The sequence below is a fragment of the Mustelus asterias genome, chromosome 8, assembly GCF_964213995.1.
Source record: "Mustelus asterias chromosome 8, sMusAst1.hap1.1, whole genome shotgun sequence".
Classification (NCBI taxonomy): Eukaryota; Metazoa; Chordata; class Chondrichthyes; order Carcharhiniformes; family Triakidae; genus Mustelus; species Mustelus asterias.
In genome coordinates, this window is record NC_135808.1 from 22,486,832 (window position 1) to 22,502,958 (window position 16,127).

The 16,127-nt window shown below is 43.6% G+C and overlaps 1 non-coding gene across 1 annotated transcript; it reads right to left on the reverse strand.

The window, feature by feature from the left end:
* Positions 1-14,585: 14,585 nt before the first annotated feature.
* Positions 14,586-14,667, reverse strand: trnas-aga (transfer RNA serine (anticodon AGA)). The gene has a single exon. It is a non-coding gene; the product is annotated as a tRNA-Ser (tRNA).
* Positions 14,668-16,127: the final 1,460 nt, after the last annotated feature.

Sequence of the window (16,127 nt, forward strand, 5' to 3'; positions counted from 1 at the left end):
ATGTTATGTTTATTAGACTCTCCGAGGGAGAAATTCCCTTGAATAGTATGACTTTGTTTCAGGGAGGAGGGGGGGTGGGACGGGGGGGGCGGGGTGGGTGAGGCCTGCTGCTGCCCCCTCCTTCCCGTTTCGGATACAGTTTGGAGGCCATAGGGGTGGGAAGGAGAACCGAGACACACTGTTGAAAAGGTTTGCTTAGTTCTCCAAGCCTTCCTCCCAGTTGTTTGCTTATATTTTAGGTCCTCTAGCTCTCACCCTTCAAACCTTCCCAGTCGCCATGTCTCACACATGCCAGCCCATGTTACATCATGCCTCCCAACAACCCCAATAGCTTCTCATACCCTCCATTGCAACTCATGGTTCCCACTCACTGCACTGGCCCATTAGAAACATATTTTGCTCTCTTTCTGACAAAGGTATTTGCCAGTAACCATGAAGTAAGCCCAATTTTGTGATGTACGTGACTTGTCCTACTTTTTACACACTATCCTCCAACCTTGGAATTGGGTATGAGACAGATTTAGTCACTGTGTTGACCTTTTGATAAGCTATGCCGAATTCTTGAGTACCATCAGATTTGGGAACCAAAATGATCAGCGAACTCCACTCACTTTAATTTGGTTCTATAATGCCTTCTTGTAGCATTGCTTCAACTTCCTTTTGAACCTGCGCTGCTTTGAGAGGATTAAGCCAGTAGGGGTGTCGTTTTACTGGAACAGCATTTCCTATATCAACCTCATGTACTCTGGCATTAGTCCTCCCCACTCTATTTCCACATAGGTCTTCATAACGCTGTAACAAGCTTTTCAAGTCAGGGCTCTGATCTTGGGACAGATAGCTCACTACTTTAACCCAGTCTTGAAGGACTTCTTCGTTATTTAATTTATTTTGACGTACATCAAAATCCACATCATCAGGATTGGATTCCTCACTCTGAGTGGCAGTAACTAATGCTTGTTCCTCCGATTCCCTTTCCCTGTCATAATATGGCTTCAACATGTTCACATGACGTTGCCGATAATTTTTTTCCTATCTGGCATCTTTATCAGATAATTCACCTGACTTAACTGCTTCTCAATCTGATAGGGACCACTAAGCCTTGCTTTGAAGGGATCTTCAACCATTGGTAATGGCACCAGTACCTTATCCTCATGGGAAAATGAACAAAATTTAGATTTCTTATCTGCTTCTTGCTTCGGTAGGTGTGCCACCTTCAAATGTTGTTTTGCAAATTCACCTACTCTGTTTAATCTTTCTCTCACCTCAGATACATAATCCAACTGTGAAATCTCTGACTTCCGACCCACCAACTTTTCCTTAATTAATTTTAAATGTCCTCTTGCTTCATGGCCGAATATCAACTCAAATGGGGTAAAACTGAGTCGATACATTTGGAGCATCTCTAATAGCAAATAATACAAATGGGAAACCTTCATCCCAATCAGTTGGTCTTTAGGATCTGATGCCACCTTTCCAATGATCCCTGGGATTCAGGATGGTGTGCACTTGAGGTAAAGTGCTTATTGCCGAAACTATCCATGACTTCCTTAAATAATTTGGCAGTAAAATTGGTATGGCTGAGTCTCCCTGGATAATTCCTAATGGGCAAAGAAAGAAAACAACTCCTCCACAACCTTTTTTGCCTTGATATTCACTATCCAGTGGAAACTTGGTAGACACATCTGTTGTGATTTGCAAATACTGGTTTCCACTTTTGGTTTTAGGGAGGGGATCTGCACAATCAAATATAACCCGTGTAAAAGGTTCTTCAAATGTGGGAATTGGCATCAAAGATGTTGGTTTTGTCACTGCCTGTGGCTGTCCTACCTACGGCAAAATTCCACCACATCTTTCTGTAATCCAGGCCAAAAGAAATGCTCCTGTGTCTTAGCCTGAGTCTTCCTCACTCCTTGATGCCCTGCTACAGGTAATTTGTGTGCTACCCGTAATACATCCTGTCTGCATTCTACCCGCAACACAATCTGGTGAGGTTCTGCCCATTCCTCATCTGCACTAACCTGCCAAGGTCTCCATTTTCACCTGAAAACTTCATCCTTAAGGTAATAGCATTCTGAAATATACTCTGATTCCTTTCCCGAGTAGGCTTTGTGATATAAATCATTTAACGTCTCATCTTTCTGTTGTAATTCCATTAATCTTTCAGACCAGTAAATTTGCTGAAGACACCAAGATTGGTGGAGTAGTGGATGAGGTGGAGGGCTGTTGGAGGCTGCAAAGAGACATAGATAGGATGCAAAGCTGGGCTGAAAAATGGCAAATGGAGTTCAACCCTGATAAATGTGAGGTGATTCATTTTGGTAGGACTAATTTAAATGTGGATTACAGGGTCAAAGGTAGGGTTCTGAAGACTGTAGAAGAACAGAGAGATCTTGGGGTTCATATCCACAGATCTCTAAAGGTTGCCACTCAAGTGGATAGAGCTGTGAAGAAGGCCTATAGTGTGTTAGCTTTTATTAACAGGGTGTTGGAGTTTAAGAGCCGTGGGGTTATGCTGCAACTGTACAGGACCTTGGTGAGACCACATTTAGAATATTGTGTGCAGTTCTGGTCACCTCACTATAAGAAGGATGTGGAAGCGCTGGAAAGAGTGCAGAGGAGATTTACCAGAATGCTGCCTGGTTTGGAGGGTAGGTCTTATGAGGAAAGGTTGAGGGAGCTAGGGCTGTTCTCTCTGGAGCGGAGGAGGCTGAGGGGAGACTTAATAGAGGTTTATAAAATGATGAAGGAGATAGATAGAGTGAACGTTCAAAGACTATTTCCTCGGGTGGATGGAGCTATTACAAGGGGGCAAAACCAAAGGGTTCGTGGTGGGAGATACAGGAAGGATATCAGACGTAGGTTCTTTACGCAGAGAGTGGTTGGGGTGTGGAATGGACTGCCTGAGTGATAGTGGAGTCAGACACTTTAGCAACATTTAAGCGGTTATTGGTAGGCACATGGAGCACACCAGGATGATAGGGAGTGGGATAGCTTGATCTTGGTTTCAGATAAAGCTCGGCACAACATCGTGGGCCGAAGGGCCTGTTCTGTGCTGTACTGTTCTATGTTCTATGTCAATGTTCTAGATCCAAACGCCTCTCCTGATCCTCTACCTGCATAGGTTTTTCCTTTGCCATCTCATCAGAGTATCAGCTTACTGGACCTCAACTCCTTCATCTTTCTCTGTTGTTCTCCCTTCCTGTTTTAACTTATGGCGGTGGGATCTTGTCACCACACAATCCGGAAAAATTCCAGGGTATTTTTCTTTTAATTCCTCAGTTCCCTGGTTTTCCTTTTGCTTTCCCACCTGTGATCCAGCTATATCATTTCCAAGAATAAACTGTATTCCTGGAATAGCCAGGATTTCCATCACTCCCACTATCACTTCCTCAGACTGGATTGGACTTTCTAGCCTTACCTTACACAGGGGAACACTACTCCTTTCTCCATTTATTCCACAGATTACCACTCTCTCAGGCAATATTTCAGAAGGAATGCAAATATTCTCATCTCTTACTATCAGAGACAGACTATCTCCCGTAACTCTCAATGTTTTAACCTCTTCACCGACTCCTCCTGTTCTCCCTGAGTAAACCTTACCCACACAGGTGAAGTCTTTGAAAAGAGGGGACGTTATCTTATCATCCAGCCGGTGCCTAGTCTCTGCACTCTCCTTCAGCTCCACGACTTCCCTCAGGATTTCTTTCACTGCCTCAACTAATCCCACTGGTTGAGCCTCTTTTACCACATCTTTTTTCCCAGTGCCTTTCTTAAACCAGCAGCACGGAGCCTTTGTGTGTTCCACCTTATTACAATTAAAACACCTGAGGTCTTTCACCTCTTTTCCACTCTCTTGGGTGTCTTTTTTCACAGGTGGTAAACTATTCCCTGTGTGATCTACTTTATGTTCTTCATTGAAGGATCTCCCTCTTACCCAATCTCTATCCCTAATGGTATGAATTAGCTGTCAGAAGCCAAAGTTTAATTGATGCACTAATGTGTATTCATGCGTCACCTCTTGAAGCCCTTCTCGCTGTCTTAACTCTCTGTTCCTCAATATGAGTTCTTATCACTTCTGGAAGTGAGTTTTTAAACTCCTCCAGTAGAATAATGGCTGGAATTCTCCCATCCTGCCCGCCACTGGAATTTTAGCAGTCGGGTTGCGGACATGGGAAACCCCATTGACAGTCGGGTGGGAATTTCTGGCTTTTAGACCAGCGCGGCCGGAGAATTTTGCCCAATATCGCTAAGGGCCTCATATGTCTTTTCCATCTTTAATGCTCTCACCCATCTATCGACATTGCTCAGCTTAATTCTTCCAAAATCGATATATGTCTGACCTGGTCTCTTCCTTAAATTTCTGAACCGTTCTCTATATGCTTCTGGTACCAATTCGTAAGTACTCCAAACAGCCATCTTTACTTCTTCATATTTTCCTGACACCTGCTCTGACAGCGCTGCAAACACCTCAGTAGCCCTGCCTACCAACTTGGTCTGAATTAACATTACCCACACATCCTCTGGCCAATTCATCTGTGAAGTCGATTTCTCAAAGAAGATGAAAAAGGCTTCTGCATCCTTTTCACCAAATTTTAACTATGTTTGAACATATTTGTATATGTCCTTACCAGGCGATTGGCTACAATGCTCCTCATCACTTCTGTCTTGTATTCTTACTCCTGTCAATTAAAGTCTTGTTGCTTCCAATTCCAGCTTCATCTTTTCGAACTCAAACAATCTTTCCCTCTTTCTCTTTCCCTGTCTTCTCTCTCTCTCTCTTTTTCCCTTCCTTCTATCTCCAATTGTCTCAGTTGCAATTCAATTGTTTCAAACTCCACTGCACTTGACTGTTTCGCAAGAATACCTAAATGCTTGGCTAACTCCATTACAATTTCAGCTTTCTTATTATCCCCGGTTGAATCCAGTTTTAGCCTGTTTGCTAATTCTACATGTGTCATCTTTTTCTGTTTTTGTAAAGCTTCTTGGCAAGTTTGGGAAGCATCTTCGACCCCCAGAACCTGTTTAGCAATGTTAAAAGCCATTTCCTCACTTAAGGTTCATTTACAGATTTAGAACTGTTCAGATCCCGGACAAGCCCTCAAATTGTTATGATGTAGAAGTTGACCCCTTTTGAGAAGTAACGCTGAATCCCCCAAAGAGGAATACCTCACCTCATAATCTGTTAAAAGTGTGTGGGAAGGTGAGCTGTTCGTCAGTGCCAATTAGTGGTTAACTAACAGAAATACCACTTTAAAATGAACACATAACGATTTATTTATTTTACAGACAGGGAACTTTAGGTAAACAAGTAACATACCGAATGAAATCAATTGCTAATGGAATGCTGTTCAGATAAATAAAATACTCATTCATTAATTTTTAAAAATATCTAATAGAATTCAGTGAGTCTCAAAAATACAATCAGGTTTGTGGCTTTCAGAATCATTTGGAGTTCCTCTGTTGATTCCTCTGTTTCTTTCTGATTTGGTACCTTTTGCTGGTTAGATAGTGCATTCTCTGAAGAGATATCCGAAGCTGGCAGAGCTGCACTCTCTCTCTTGAGCCTTGAAAGGTGGCAGTTTTTCTGTTGCTCTCCTGTTCCCCCCGCCCCCCAACCCCCCCCCCCCCCCACTCTCTTTTACACCTGTGATGACCTATCGATTTTCCTGCTGTATGGTTGGTCTGAAGTTGTCAACACCATCAAATTCAAATGTGATAGGTTCCTGGTAGCTGAGTGTCTGCTTTAACTTGATTGGGCTGAATTAAAAAAAACAGGTTGCCTTGTCAAGACTACTGCTTGACTTTTTTGATACAAATGTTTCCGCTTTACTCTGTATGTACTTTGCATTTTAAACCTCCAAGAACTGAAACAGAACACCAGCTTTTAAAGGGACACCACAATGCTATTTTCCCTCTGACATTTTTACAATTTTTTGACATATTTTACCAACATCAAATTCCAACTTCACAAACCAAACTTCGCAACAACATTCACATTAAGAAGCTGGTAACCACCGCAGTAATTTTCAGGCTTGCAAATGACAATAACATCTCCCACTAAGAAATCCCAACACGTCTGTTGAGCTTTCTTTGCGTGGTGCTGTGTTGAATTACAAACAATACCTTTTCCAATTTGGACACTAAGGGCGGTATTTTACCATCGCGTAGCGCCTGTTTTCGGATTTGACATGGTTGTAAAGTACAGCGCAAAGTTAATTGAGTGATTGGCACCTGTTTTCAGGACCGATGCCATTTTACGAGTGCAGAATTATCGGCACAGTCAACCCCTCGCTGGAAATGGGTGAGAGGCTGATTAATTTATTTAATTGTATGGAAATCGCATTTTGCATGTGTTTAGCGAGCCTGGTGCTCATTTGTCTGGGCTCGCTTGCCTTTATGGCCTCGCTGGGAGAGGTTCTCGCTGGTGAGGAATAGTTATGTTCCCCATGAACAGGGAGCAGTCTTCCTGGCCTGGCAGTGGAACCGGAGGCGTTTGAGGCCCCCCAGGAAGGCCAAGGGCAAGTGAGGGTGCCCCTTCAGCAGTGCCAGACCGGCAGTGTGAAACTGGCACCTTGGCAATGCCAGCCTGGCACCTGGGCAATGCCCACTGGGAACCCGGGCAATGCCCACCAGGCAGTGCCGGGGACAAGGCAATGGGAGAGGGGCCACTGAGGGAGGGGCCAATGGGGAGGCAGTGGGGGCAGGGCTGATAGGGAGGAAGGTGCCCACAGCCACTCTGCAGCGATCATTGGGGGGAGAGCAGTGGGTTTGCAATTGGTGGGGGAGGGCGGCGGGTCCACGATCAGTGGGAGAGGCTGGTGGGTGAGCAATAAGTGGTGGAGGGAAGTGCACCATCAGTCTGGGCAGTAGGGGGTAGGCAGGAGCTGCATCTCGGGCCACGGGCCCCTGCGATTGCAGGGGGGAGCTTCTATAGGCTGCCTGCAGGAGCAGGGGCCTGACAGCTCTCCGTTTGTCAGGCGCCTGTTACTGTTAATGTGCATGTGCAGCATCAGAGGTCTGCACATGCGCACTACCTCCCTCTGCAGACTTTCAGGCGTGTTACGCCCCACCCATAGGCTTCTGCCACGAGCAACAGACTTTCTCAGGCAGATTGTGCATTGGGGGGGTGGGGTGGGGAGGGCGGAGGTGGGGGGAGCGGCTGGACTACAAGCAGTGTCATGTCTCCAATGGTACATAGCGTGGATATTGGCGATGGTAACTGTTGTATATTTAAGTAGTTGCATGATTGCCTTAAGAGCTGATCACATGATCTGATGTTGATGTCATTAGGGTGTCACAGGCTGCTGTTCAGTTTCAGTTTGTACTCTGTACAGGCAAAAAGCTCCTTCAATAAATCTGTGGTTGTTAGTTTGAATCTATGTGTGCAAACGACATCTTTTCTTTATGGTTAAAACCTGCAACATGGTTCGGACATCACAGTACCTCAGCCATTTCTATCATTCACAAATCTCTTGTTGAAAGGCAGGGAAACATCTAAATAGTTTCCAGACTGCCTGACTCCATGTTTCATACTGGAAATAAGGGAAGATTAAAACTCAATGGGCACTGTCAACTTCCCATTGTATCCCACTGACTTCCCACATCCGAAATATACTGAATGGTCCTCGAACTTGTTAACATAAAGGTCATGTGATCAAAGCTCATTTCAGGGATTGCACACTTCTTACGCCAGAACCATGTGGACCCATTGGAACCAGCAGTTATCAGCTAGTCTGAGAAATCAAATCTGAAACTGATTGCAGGTCACTTAGCAGCCCAGGCACTTAACATATTACAGTTTTAAAGTTCATCTGAGAACCTACCTCCCAGGTATTCAACTGCCAAAACCTTGAAACCTGCTGTGAACCCTTCGTCTTACAAGGCTGCCACTTCAACCTCAAATCATACAATCTCTTCAAGAAACCACAGGCCTGCCACAGTGAAGAGTGGGATACATTACTCACCTGTATCCAAGCTTTGTGTGTGAAAGTGCATATGAGACCAAGTGTGTGACACTAAGATAATTTGTGTAAATATTCGAGAATATATATCGTTTTTTATTTTAAACCCACAAAAACTTGCTGCTGAATATGTAAATTGGGATACACGCTCCAATGGAAAGATATGATATACCTGTTCATACAAAAGTATACAGACTGTCGGCAGTAAGATAGCAAATGCATTGTGACCATGTCGTGTGTAAATAGAGCAGAACAGGAAAGTATACATATAGAAAAACCCATTACCTTGCCCATAATAGCCCTCACAATAGCCCACGCAACCAAGTCACAGTGTAGAAAAGGCCATTCGGCCCATTGAGACTGCACCTACAATAACTACCACAAAAGATGTGCTAATCCCATTTTCCAGCATTTGTCCCATATCCTTGAATGTTATGACATTTCAAGTGCTCATCCAATACTTTTTAAATGTTGTAAGGTTTCCAACATTCACTACCTTACCAGGAAGTGCTTTGCAGATTCTCACCACTCTCTGAGTGATTTCCTTTCCCTCAAACCCGCTCTGAGTCTCCTGCCCCTCACCCTAAAACTATGCTCCCATGTGATTGGCAAATCAAATAAGAGAACAGCTGGTTCTTATTCACAATGCCCAAACCCTTCATAATACTATACACCTCAAACATGTTCCCCCTCTAAAGAAAACAATTCAAGCCTATCCAATCTCTCCTTATAGCTCAAATGCAACATCCTGGTGAATCTCTTCTGTACCCCATCTAAAGCAATCACATCCTTCCGATAGTGCGGTGACCAGAACTGCATACAGTACTCCAAGTGTAGCCCAACCAACATTCTGTACAGCTCCAACAGTACCACCTCATTTTTATACTCTATACCACGACTGATCAATGGAAGTGTCCCATATGCCTTCTTAACTACCCTGTTTACCTGTTCTGCCACCTTCAAGGATCCATGAATAAGTACCCAAGATCCATCTGAGCTTCCTAATTTTCTGCCATTCATTGAATGCTCCCTTGTCTTGTTACTTCTTTCAAAGTGCGTCACCTCACACATATGAAGGTTAAATACTATCCACCACTGCTCTGCCCATCTGACCAACCCATCGGTATCTTCCTGTAACCTCTGACCTTCTTCACTATTAACCATCCTACCAATCTTGGTGCCATCTGCAAACTTAGATATCATTCCTCTCACGTTCTCATCTATATAATTTATGTGTATAACAAACAATAAGGGACCCAACACTGAACCTTGTGGTCCGCCATTGGACACTGGCCTCCAGTCACTCAAACAACCTTCTACCATCACCCTTGTGTCCTATTGCTAAGCCACTTTCGAATCCATCTTGCCAATTTCCCTGAATTCCATGTGCTTCAATTTTCTCAATTAATCTCCCATGTGGGACCTTGTTAAAGACTTGCTAAAATCCATATAAACTACATCAACTGCACTTCCCTCATCTGCACACTCGATCATTTTTTCAAAAAGTTCTATCAAATTTGTTCGGCATGGCTTCCCTCTGACAAAACCATTATCGCTACTCAAACCATGCCTTTCTAGGGGCAGATTAATTCTCTCCATCAGAGTTTTCTCCAATAGTTTGTCTACCCTTGACGTGAGACTTACCGGTCTGTAATTTCCTGGTTCATGTCCACCATCCTTCTTCTAACCACATTCGCCATCCTTCAGTCATCTGACACTACCCCCACAGCCAGAAAGGAATTAAAAAGTACATTAGAGTCCTTGCAAATTCCTGACTTGCCTCCCACAGCAACCTGGGATGCAGTTCATCCGGGCCTGGGGATTTGTCCAATTTTAAGCTTGACAAAGCCTCCAATACCTCTTCACTTCCAATGGCAAACTGTTGTATGTCCTCACAGCCCCTTCTCCTGAATCCTGTACCTATGTCTTCTTTCTCCTGAGTGAAGACCAATGAGAAGGTATTCATTTAATACCCTTTCAATCTCCTTCATCTTCAGACACAGATTTCTCTCTTGGCCTCCAATGGGCCCAACTCTTTCCCTGGTTAACCTTTTCCCTTGACTGTATTTAGAGAATGATTTAGGATTTTCCCGAATCAGGCCCCTTTTCATGACCGAATAATGCTGCACCAGCACTCAAGAAGCTATATGCCATCCAGATAGCATGCCGTTCACCTACCTTACATACTCACTCCCTCCACCTTCAGTGAAGAGTGGTTGCATTGTGTAGCATGCATAAAATGCACTGCAGCAATTCATCAAGCCTTCTTCGACAGCACCTTCCAAACCTGTGATATCTGCCACCTTGAGGAACGCCTTTGAGGTAAGATCAAGTGTAGTTTTGCTGTCCTGCACTCGGTTGAAGTCATGAGGTTACACTGAGGCTTCATCTGAAGCAATCTTTTAAAGCAGCATCTCGACCTTTTGGCTAAGATGCAAATGAGATCAAGCCTTGGAGAAGGTGCCATGCCTGCTCCAATCAGCTTGGATCATGTCGATCAAGCTTAAGACAGGAAGTGGTGAGCCTGTCTTGTCAGCTTGGATCGGGAATGTCTCACTGGCTGAGACTTTGAATTGGACTTTGATTGGATTGAATTGGATAAAAAACCTGCCACCTGGAGGAACAAAGCAGCAGTTGCAGGAAATGACACCATCTACAAGTTCCCATCCAAGTCACACACCATCCTGATTTGGAGCTACATCACAATTCCTTCATGGTCATCGTGTAAAAATCATCGCACTCTCCCTCCCAAACAGTACTGCGGGGGAATATCTCAGCCAGATGCACTGCAGGAGGTCAAGAAGTTGACTCAGCACAAACTTTATCAAGGACGACAAGGGATGGGTAACAAATGGTGGCCCAGCCAGCAACTCTCACATTGCATCAACGAACTACAGGAGGGGATATTTTGGGACACAGTGTTAGTTTAAAGTTTGGAATTAATATGAGCGACTGCATGAGTTTAAGGGGCTGTATTAACTTGAGGACTGTACCGATTTTAGTATCTGGTTGAGAGTCTGCATTAGTTTGAAGGACTGTTTTCATTTGAGGGATTATAAGTTAAGGGACTGCAGCAGTTTGAATAGAGTGCTGATACCTGCAGTTTCTCATTTTTTGTGAGACATTCTCTGTTGTTTCTAAGCAATTCCAATCGTCTCATCTACCACTAATCATTGCAGCATTAGACACATTTGAGGGAATGTATTAGTTTGAGCGACTGTCACAGTTGAGGGACTGTACCAGTTTGAGAGAATGTATTGGTTTGAACGGCGGTACCAGTTTGGGGACTGTATTAGTTTGTGGGACTGTACTAGTTTTACGGAAGGTCACAGCTGAGGGACTGTATCAATTTGAGAGAACGTATTAGTTTCAGGGAATGTACCAATTTGAAGGACTGTCTTAGTTGAGTTGAGGGAAAGTATTCTTTTCAGAATCCGTCAAGAAAAGGTCCCCATCTGAATTATTGAACAGACTGGTCAGAGTTAAAGAAGAGTAAGAAGTCTCACAACATCAGGTTAAAGTCCAACAGGTTTATTTGGCAGCACAAGCTTTCAGAGCGCTGCTCCTTCTCCAGGTAAGTGAGAGTTCCGTTCCCAAACAGGGCATATAAAGACACAAACTCAATTTACAAGATAATGGTTGGAATGCGAGTCTTCACAGGTAATCAAAGTCTTAATCAATGTGAGTGGAGAGAGGGCCAAGCACAGGTTAAAGAGATCTGTATTGTCTCCAACCAGAGCAGTCAGTGAGATTTTGCAAGCCCAGGCAAGTTGTGGGGGTTACAGACAGTGTGACATGAGCCCAAGATCCCGGTTGAGGCCGTCCTCATGTGTGCAGAACTTGACTATCAGTTTCTGTTCAGCTTGTTTGTGTCTGTATATGCCCTGTTTGTGAACACAACTTCTCACTCACCTGAAGAAGGAGTCTGAGACTCCGAATGCTAGGGCCAAAAAAACCTGTTGGACTTTAACCTGGTGTTGTGAGACTTCTTATTGTGCTTACCCCAGTCCAACACCAGCATCTCTGCATCAGAGTTAAAGAAGGCAGCCACATCTCAGAGTGCACTGGAACAGTTCTGAGCAGACAGCTCATATTTGAAATGTAAATGTTAAATAGACACAGCAGAGTGAGGTGGTCAGTGTAATAGTGTGAGATTTGGGGAAGGACATGATGGTGTTTAAATTAACAACACCACAGCGAGAGAATAGTGCCTCCAATTTCCATTGGTTGGTTAGTGTGATTAAAAGTGATCAGTCTTTCGGGTTTACCAATGTCATCTCAGTTTTAAATATATTCTCTCACAACAGAGAGTTAACTCAGCTGTTGCAATGTGCTGACTTGTTCTTATGGAGAAACTGTATTGAAAGGTGTTGTAATCTCAATGTCCCCATGGAGATCCAACAATGTATAAAAGACACAGCAAATATAACACCCAAGTGTTTAATTCAGAGAGATTGTCTGCACCACCAAGGACAGATCACACCGTCCAGAAAAATATGGAACAATTTCAAAGGATTCTAAAAATTTACTATACAATTCTTGCTGTCATTGGTGCACCTGGTAAGTGACTGTGAACACTGAAGTTGTGCAAATCTGTGTGTGTTTTGGTTTCTAATTTTACTGTGCAATTGATAATGTTCCACACTGATCTACTGATGCCCGATCAGTGAGATCATTTGGTTAAGCGCATAGCTGAGTCAGACATCAGTACGGGCAACAGAAAGGAGTGATATTCCTGGACATTTGTCCTTCATGTGAGTCACTACCCAGAGAAAATTGGTTTTATTTTATGTATAGTTTGTGGTGACTGATCTCTCCACCTCGTGGACCTGTTTCTGTGTTTCTGAATGTCACCAGTGACCAGTGAGAACATTTTTTTTGTTGTTGGCTGAACATGTTTGTGAATAAATGTATACATTGAAATGAAATTGATATTGTTCAGTCTCCGCTGGAACTGCTCCAAAAGAAAGAAATGTTACAGGCAGTTAAATATCAGGACCAGATTGTTACTGCATTCAAACCCTCTCGACGACTTACTCTCACACTCAGTATAGTTCCTGTAAACACTTTATTTGTTTCACTGCTGTTTAATCCCCTTCCCTCAACTCAGCCTTGAGAATTTTTGGTCATGAATGTTTCTTATTTTTTATATATTGGTCTTCACATGAGGTGAATTTTGAACTATGGTCACTGAATTATCCACTTCTGTAACTGATAGATGTTTGACAGACCAGTAATTACCTAGAATCTGAGTCTCTACACACATAACTGACACCGATCTCTGTTTTTTAGCTCAGCAAAGGCCATCCTCTCAAGAGGAGATAGTTATGACTGAAGAATACAGTTGCTGGTTTTCATAAAGCAGAAATTAATTGGGAGGCAGTAAATATGAACATTAATAAACTGCTAGTAATTAAATAAATAGAGCAGTTCCTAATTAATAAACCACTTCAATATTTGCGAAGTGATGAAACGGCTGTTGATTGTGATTAAGTGTTAATTACATAGGGCCACGTTGAAGAGTAGCTCATGGACAAACCATTCAGCCTGTGACATATTCCACAGTTCCCTTCGCCCATCTCTCTTCATTAAACCCGATGAGCACAGCTTTCTACTGCTCCGTACTGAATGTTTTTCCTGAATTCCCCTGAAGTTACTCCATGCTATTTATATTAACTGCCCCAAGTGGTCATGAACTCCACATTCTATGAGTAGATATTTTTCTCCTGTACACGTTTTTGGATTTATCAGTGACGGTGCTATTTTACTGATACTGAATCTCAGAGCACCCGTCAATTGAAGATATCTTCTTGATGGCCACCTTATCGAATGCATTCATAATTTAACAGCCTCTGTCGATCTTGATGTGGAGATGCCGGCATTGGACTGGGCTGGGCACATTAACAAGTCTCACAACACCAGGTTAAAGTCCAACAGGTTTATTTGGAATCACGAGCTTTCGGAGCGCTGTTCCTTCATCACCTGATGAAGGAGCACTGCTCCAAAAGCTCGTGATTCCAAGTAAACCTGTTGGACTTTAATCTTCTGTTCATCTTCCCTCAGCATTACCTCATGTAAAGAAAGATCCCAACGTGTTCCTTCTTTCTGGATAATTATGGTCTCTCAGTTCTGAAAGTGCCCATCTCAAAGATTCTGCACCTTCTGCTGTGCATTCAGATTATTGTTGTACTCTGGCGACCAGACTGTTAACAGTGCATTAATTATGGGGAACCAATGTTAGAATCCCTACAGTGCAGAAGGAGGCCATTCGGCCCATCAAGTCTGCACCAACCACAATCCCACCTTGGCCCTATCCCCATAACCCCATGCATTTACCCTAGTTAGTCCCCCTGACACAAACAGGCAATTTTAGCATGGCCAATCCACCTAACCAGCACATCTTTGGACTGTGGGAGGAAACCGGAGCACCCGGAGGAAGCCCACATAGACACGCAGAGGACATGCAAACTCCACACAGACAGTGACCCAAGCCGGGAATCGAACCCGGGTTCCTGGCACTGTGAGGCAGCAGTGCTAACCACTCCGCCACCGTGCCGCCCTAACATTCTGCTGAAGGCATGATTGAGTACAAAGAAATTTACATTTTATGAGAAAGGGTGGATAGGTAGTCGGCAGGATTTGAACCTGCGCGGGGAGACCCCAGTGGATTTCTAGTCCATCGCCTTCACCAGTCGGCCACAACAGCAACTATATAAGTTTACTACAGTCTCTCTTACTTTCAACTCCCTTCCTCGCAAAATGAAACTTGATGATTTGTTGGATTGTTTCAACCTTTGTTGCAACTTGAAATGATTAGTGAATGTGGAGCTCCATGCTGCTTCAATTATGTTACTAATTACCTTCTTGTTTCTAATTTTAATTTCCCAAATTTGTTGTATTTAGCCAGTCATTATTTGCAAGTTCGGTTCTGCCTATCACAGATTCTTCTCTCTCTCAGTTCATTGATTTTTTAAAATTAATTTCTAGAGTACTTGAGTGCAGGAACTTTCTGCACTTGCACAGAAAGTTGGTGAGACTGAACCTGTATCATCGTGTACAGTTTCATTCATTTTATGTAAGCATAGGTGCACTCATTATCGAAGGAGCTTGTTTTTATTAATTCATGGCATGTGTGCATCACTGGTTGGGCCAGCATTTATTGCCCATCCCTCATTGCCATTGAGCTGTATGCTATTTCAGAGGACAGTTAAGAGTCAAGGGTCAGCACTTTGCTGTGGATCTGGCGTTACATGCTAATTTCCTCACTTAAAGCATATCGGTGAACCACACAGGTTTTTACGACAATCCACAATGGTTTCATGAATACCAGATTTTTGTTGACTGCAGATTTCACCATTTGCCGTCCACCAGAGCATTGGCCTAGGTCTCTGGATGACGGTGAATGCAGCAATGCACCGACATCTTCCCAGAGGTCCAATCGAATTCTGTTAAACTGATTTCTGGGGTGGCAGCCTTGTCTAATGAAGAGAGATTGAGGAGACTCCCTTGAATTTAGAAGAATAAGACTAAGCAGGCTGGGAAGATGTCTAATTAAGCTGGGGGAGACTGGGCTGTACCCTCTTGAGTTTAGAAGAATAAGAGGTGTACACATTGGGACATCTTTGCATGGGAGTTGTGTTGCTATGGGAAGCCAATCAATCCCAGCACTGACGGATATGTAACGGGTATTTCTTCCAGCCCGACTCAGCTCCACACCGTCCATTCTGTTTCCTGGTATCTTGAGGGCTGTGTTGATTCTACTTCATTATGTCACCCAGAACTGAAACAATGATTCGTCACATTGCTGTTAATGTCCGCAGCTCATTCATCTTAACGTTGTAAGATTTTGGGCTAGGATGCCAGAGATACATAAAAGAGGCAGCAGAGCATTTGTCTGTAATCTCTTTATTAAGTCTGTTCAGAAGTAACAGTTGAGAGAGAATGCATTCGCTAAATATACAGGACAAGCTTATTATCGATGACAGGCGAGGCCGGCTCATTGATCCCAGAGGTCGAACAGATGATTGGCATGGACTGAGTTGATCTCAGTGCTTGTGGTAATAGCATTCTGCCCTCTAGAGGAAGTGTCAGGCAACTCTTCACTTGGACGTTCTCTTTCTTCCCTGGTTCATCATCTATCTGCCTGCTTACATGTGAAGGGGACTG